The sequence below is a fragment of the Phalacrocorax carbo genome, chromosome 2, assembly GCF_963921805.1.
Source record: "Phalacrocorax carbo chromosome 2, bPhaCar2.1, whole genome shotgun sequence".
Classification (NCBI taxonomy): Eukaryota; Metazoa; Chordata; class Aves; order Suliformes; family Phalacrocoracidae; genus Phalacrocorax; species Phalacrocorax carbo.
This window is the reverse complement of record NC_087514.1, coordinates 121,037,118-121,043,857: the sequence shown is the minus strand read 5'-3', so window position 1 is coordinate 121,043,857 and position 6,740 is coordinate 121,037,118. Positions and strand designations below refer to the sequence as shown.

Genomic DNA, 6,740 nt, shown 5'->3' with positions numbered 1-6,740 from the left:
CTGTTCGTAATTAGTTTCATCACATTACAAGAATCAAAACTCTTGAATCTGGAAATCAGTAGTTAAGAAAACTTAAGGCACCTAATGAGTCTGGTAAAGAATAGTCTGAATCTGGCTACCTCCTTATGGTTAGTTGAAAGCATAAATCCATAACAATGCTTTTAATTGTAACAACAATGACAACAAAATAATGGTTTCCCCCCTACTTCCTTTCATGCCTGCCTGCCTTCCTCTCCCTCTCTCCACACCTAATCTATTCTGGTGTGTGTTAATGCATTAACAACAGTGTTTATAAGGTTTTTTGCAAGCCCTGCCATTATCAGCTTCCTGCCAATTCTTACGTTTGTGTAGACCCCTGTGGTCTCTGACTACCTCTCAAAACTTGGGCTAGTCCCTTGAATTGCTGGCTGTGCTGAGTGCTGCAGGGATTCATGGCTGCCCACCCGGTGAGTGTATTTCTGACTTCCTACATTTGTTTCGCTTTCAACCTTGAGCTCTGCCCCCGTGGATTACTTCCACATTACTACTTTCTTTTGCTTTTTTTGCTATCAGTGTAAACTCCTGTGAAAGGCAGTCCAGTATCTGGTGAGAATGCTTTATTTTAAAACATAATTTATAAACTTTGGGGATCATATTTGTCCTAGGTGTTACTGGTGTAGCATGGGGTTTACCGAAAGATGAAATGGGTCCATAGTGTATGGATTTTGGATCAGAATTTGTTCAGCAAAAAATTGTACACAATAGAAAAACAAATATGTGGCTCATAGACATTACCAAGTAAGGTTGATTCTGAGCAGAATACTGTATTAGACTATGTGTTGCACATAGCATTTTCCTGCAAAGACATGCAGAAAGAGTAGGTTTTCTCCAGAAAAACTGTCCAGTTTCAAGCTGCTGTCTTCTGTGGTAGCTCTAGTAGCTCACTCACTCACAGAAATTCAATTACTTGTTAATCATCACTTCAATTACTTCTTGATTATTTCTCATTTGTCTTAGTATGGGTTATTGAAAACTTCATCCATCACAGCTCACTTCAGTGTTAGTTTACTCCTAGCTGTGAAAGCCAAAATGTGTTTATTCACAGGGAATTTTAGTACCAGCAGCTGCACTAAAGGAAAGGTTGTAAAGAGTTTGTGTCATTGTAAGCGGTAAGATGTGGTTATACAGAAGTGATTATCTAAAGGTGTTAAATGCACTGACAGAACAAGTATAATTTCAGAGATGTAAGATGCCTGCCATACCAGACTCATCATTTTGGCACATCTGGCTCATTCCACAACCACTGCACATGCTAAACTTTTAGTGAAGCTGATGTGGTTTCTGTGCAGAGAGACATCAGATTAATGGGCCCCATCACTTTGTAAAGAGCATTCACTTTTGTGGAAATTTTGGCTGAGCATGTCCTTTGCAAAGAGAAATCTCAAGCAAAGCACAAAAAAGAGCACAGCATAGATCAGGAGTAGGTCTTGTCTTCTCCTACCTCTCTAGGCATGAAGTATATGCTTGTATACTCTCCATCTATAGTCAGCACAGATTTATCACCGACTCAGGAACCCTCCATTAACTACAGACTCTCAGCCTACACCCATAACTTTTGTATTGCTGAAATTAAGGAAGATGAGACCTATTCAGTCCTCAGTGCTACTTCATATGGGAAATATGCCATTTCCCAGCCAACAAGCCTGTGAACGCAACTGATTCCAAAACTGTAGTAGGTGTTTTGTTACAGTGGATCCTGAGCCATTCCTGAAACGATCCTCTGTGCTGCAGTAGTGGAAGCTGTTAGAACATCATGTGGTACTTCTATTAATTGCAATGCCTTACTGTTTAATTGCCCACGCAGCGTTCACTACCTCAGAGATATTTTTCTACATTAATTTCAGTGGTTGTAACTTCTGCCCCTCAGGCATCGTTAAGGGGGGGCAGCATAGCCCAGAATGTTGCTAATTCCCTGGGATTAGTTTGCAGGGGTGGATCTGAATGTAATGAAACCTTGCCAGAAACTAAGCATGCACAAGATCATATTCTTCATTGTTTTATTTTGATGTACTTTAACTTTTTTATAATACAGAGAAGTGCTAATTAATTTCCGTTCTTTTGCAGACAAGTGCAACCTGGATCTCTATCCTTGTAAACATCACAGGCGTTTTCCACCCCAGGAATATGTGAATGCTGCTGTCATCTTGAGTAGTTCATGGAAAATTATCAGCAATGAACTCCAAAAAGTTAGAGACCTCCTGAACAAAACACTTAATGATATGGTGATCTCCCATCAGCACAGTGGAGATGATAGAGTATCTATGATGAGTCATCACGGTCTTCCAGGAGCAAAGAGAAACTAAGTGGAATGAGAAATTTGACCTTTAAGCTGCAATGCTAAAGAATCACTGAGAGTTCATGTCGCAGAATCCCTTCAGCAGCTGAATGGAGAGGCTGCCATTGGCTTTGCCATAAAATGGGCAATTAAAAATATTTTCCCAAAAGCTACCTGTCAGAGAAACTGCAAGATCATCATTGTTGCATCTGCTGGAGAACCCAGTGAAATCCAGTTGAAAGTGTGAATTTTTTTCCATAGTCATGTTCCTGGTGTATCTGTTCATATTTTGGTTTTGTGTTTGTTTTTAATTAGTGAACAGAAACTGCTGACCCTGTAACGTGTTCATAAAAAGATCCCAGAGAAGGCTTCTCATGGTGAGAGCCACAAAGAGGTGTGAAGGATGTATAAATGGGAGACAGACTCTTTTCTTTAATTGCTTAGCAGAGTCTTGATAGAATAGCTTCAGAGGAAATAACATACTGCAACTGACCCAACACCCTGGCTTTCCACTATGGCCAGCAAATGGATGTTGAAAAGAAATAAATTTTTAATTAAAAAAAAAAAGTTTTAATCTCTAGGCAAAAATAAAAAATTTAACTGCAGCACTGGTAACCATTGCTTCCCATGGGTGTAAGTAATTTGTGTTAAGGATGCTGTGTATGTAGATAAAAAAGATGCTTTTAAATCTATGAGGAAGGTATCTTTCAGAAAGAGAGCAATATGGGCAATACAATAACAAATAGTGGAGAAACACACCCTTGTTATTGCTCAAGCTTAACTGTATCAATGTTATGAACAGTAGAAAATAAAAAACTTTGAAAGTGAGTTCAAATGCTGATGATACATTTGATGGTAAACTTGATTTCTTTGTTCTGCTTTCTTGACAGGCTCTTTCAATAGTAACCAACCACAAAAAAAAAATCTTAATGAGAGGCACAGCACACACAGCCTCCAGTGAACTGACTTCTAGCCAACAGACCCAAGGCTTTTGTGAGTCCAGACATTCATCTACTTGATTTGACATGGGCAGTCAGAGGGGAGACTGTGCACCAGACACCTTGCTTCCAAGAAAAGTTTGATGGTGCAAGCATCGATGTGGATGCTCATGTGCATGTGCACTAGCAAGCATGTACTTGTGTGTGTACAACGCAAACACACTTTGCCTTGCCTTTCATATTGGCACCGTTCCTTTTACGCTGGGGACCTTTATGGTGAGCTGCATTTACTCTGGAGGGTAGAAAATGGGACAGGAAACATAAAGCCCTGTTAAGACTGTGGGCAAAGTGGGCAGTTGCCTGTGGGGGGCAATTATTGTCATGTGCCAAGCAGTCCCATTGCCCATGAAAGAGGAGACAGGCTCTGTTGTGTTCGCACCAACTGCTGACTTGTCCCTGCTTTAGCCACTGCCAAGAAGGGGGTCAGGGTGTTTGGAGCAGATTTTAACCCTGTCAAGGCCACCTCTCCTGGCAGGAGCTGATGGTACCTTCAACCCCTCTCTTTGGCAGCAGGCATAGAAAGCCATGCTCCTCTCCTTTCCCCCTCTGTGCCCACAACACCAGCAAGCCTTCATCCTTCCTGCCAGCATCCCAAGAGCTGCAGGACCCTTGCTAGTTCTGGGGAGAAGGGAGGAGAGGCAGATTCTGGGTCCTGGGAATGGAGGTGGGCTGGAGAGGAGGTCCCACTGGGGCATAGCCTTAAGGGAGAAGAAGAGGGAGGGCGAAAAGGCCTGACTTGGCAAGAGAGAGAGGGAGAGATGCCTTTAACTTGCCAAACACTACCCACAGTTCCCAAACAGCCCCTGTGTAATTGACACTTTCCTACACTGTTGAAAACCCTTGAGTTGCCTCTGGCCAGAAACATGACTTTCTGCTATATGAAAGATGTTTTGCAGGCACTTGAATCTTCTTTACAAATTGTCTCACAACTGTGTCTTTTCTCTTTTCTGTTAAGGATGATTGGAAATTCAGCAAAGTGACTCAGGGTGCATGAAGTAATGGCTTAAGGTGGCACACTATTTGCACGTCCAACAAAAGAAAAATACTGTGGGTGTGAGCTTTCATTTCCTTCTTCCCTGGTTGGTATAATACAGTGAATACACTACATTTTGTTTTTAAAATATATACACCTAGATGTAGCCATAAGCTTTTTTGGTTTTGGTGGATGAGGAAAGCACTTGGTAATTTACAGTATCAAACACGTATGAGTTTTTATTCTTGAAATATATTTCAGTAGTCTTAAGATACCATGACATCATGAGGGTTTTGATCTACAGAACCCCGTGGGATCTGCTATGGGGCTTCTGTTTAGCTGGATTTTTGTACATAGTGTTTTATTGAAATGGCTTAGTGTATTTTTATGCGCACACACACCCCCTCTAGTAATACAAAGAAATTAGTTACAAATTACATAATGTAATATATTTTGGTAAGCATACAAAAAAAAGGGAAGAGGACAACATTTGTATATAGCAGTTTGCTGAACTGAGCAAGACAAGATACTGCAAGTGGATAAGAAATAATCAAAATTCCTTTCTCCCTTCATTGCGTAGTTGATGAAGTGACCAAAAGTTTCTTGACCGTGCTTTCCGAGAGACAGAATTTCTTCCCTTATTTATATTTGTGCTTTATGCAGAAAGCATTGAAAATTACAACAAAATCACTAGGGATAAAAAATATCACCTTCAGTAGACACAGGCTTTAAGTGCATTGACCCAGTTTTCCAAATACTTGCAACGGGCTATGTTATGAATAGTTTTACTGGAGCCAAGAGGCTAGTTCATGATGGCAGAGCATGCCTCACACCAGGTATTCAAGTATACAATGTCTACATTAATCAAAAAAATTTTAAAAACCCTTCATATTTGATACAGATATTAACAGACTGCCATCTCTTAAACAAAAGTAAAAAGAATCAAAAGTCTGTAAAAGACATGTTATAGCATATCAGAAAGAGGAACTACTGAAACTGTAACCATTGGTGCTGCCTGACAATACTGACATTTCTAAAGGCTCCGCAAAAGCTCATTACCCTACAAGTGGTGCCACTAAAATACGACAAGATTTCTTATGAGAACATAGTCATTTTTTCATTCCACATTACTATACACAGGCAAAAGCCACGCTCAGACATACAGTTCACCAGTTATGATGCTTCATTGCTTGCCTCAGCTTATAACTTTTTACTGATCACTAGAAAATATTTTAACATTGTAGAGGTAAGATTATAATGCAAATTCTTTTTATACTATAGCCACCATTCAAAACAGTCCTGTGGTTGATACTATTTAAAATATCTTGTAACTTTCATATGGTGTCAATGCATTACAATACCTAAAAATAAGATCTGTCTACTTCTTTCATCAGACTTCTGTCAAAGGGCAAAACCATTAACCAACCAACGCCGCTGAAGTGGTGATTCCTTTCAGGTAAGGACCAGTTTAGAACTGCATGCCAAATAGATACATGAGCAACACAAACTTGGCTTACCACACTTTTCCTTGCTACTCTGCAATCCAAGCGGGCTGAGAAAACCTACCTTATTCCTGAGTTCATACAACAGAAAGAGGCAAAATATTTAATCTCATATGCAGTATCAGCTCCTCTGTACAAGCAAAGAACAAACTTTGTGTACCACAACAGAGAGCAGAAGTTATGGGAAGGTCTGCACAGAAATGTCATGCTGTTCTTGAGCTCTCTTCCTCTTTTGAACATGTTAAACTTAGGACTTCTACCTGCTGCACTGAATCATCCAAGTAATGCAGTCTCTAATTAAAAGCAGGTAGAGCCTCTAAAAGCAGTCATCCTCAGTCAAACTTATTTTTCTGGTGAACTCTGAAATGTAAACAAGTCACATATTTCTTGCACTGACTTTTAAGATAACCCAATTCACAAGATAAGAGCATTCCCTGCTTCTAGTAGACACCCTGCAGAGCATTAGGCTTCCATTTTTTCCCAGCCACCCTCAAAAAATAAATGTCAAATTAGTGCTGTTTGCTGTCAGTGACCTTCTGAGTCCATCCATGGAGAAGGGGCGAATCACCTGGTTTAGGGGTAAATAACCTTCAGTTCCTGTAAAGCAGAACCTGGAAATGTAGGTAAAGAACGAGTTAACTCATAGGATAAAGCTTAAGAGAGGGAGACTGAAAAGGATTTGGAAATCTGAAAATCTGGATCAGACCGTCGAAGAACAGCGAGAAAATTTACTGCCCCTGTCTGACCTCCAGAACTGCCCCTCACGTGGACATTGCACAATGAAGAAAATGATTCCTGCTGAAACCTTGTGTTACGGCTATTTCCTATATTCATGCTGAGTGATGGATAACACCATCCTGGTGGTGCTGTTCTGGGTTCCCAGGACAGGGGGGCTTAGAATTAGACTCAAGCCAAGAGCAAGCTGGGTGCAAAGCACAAAGTACAGTTGAGGA

At 40.5% G+C, this 6,740-nt stretch overlaps 1 long non-coding RNA gene across 1 annotated transcript; it reads left to right on the top strand.

The window, feature by feature from the left end:
* Nucleotides 1–262: 262 nt before the first annotated feature.
* On the top strand, nucleotides 263–2,881 carry LOC135311738 (uncharacterized). The gene is made up of 2 exons (XR_010371325.1): nucleotides 263–446; nucleotides 2,104–2,881. It is a non-coding gene; the product is annotated as an uncharacterized LOC135311738 (long non-coding RNA).
* Nucleotides 2,882–6,740: the final 3,859 nt, after the last annotated feature.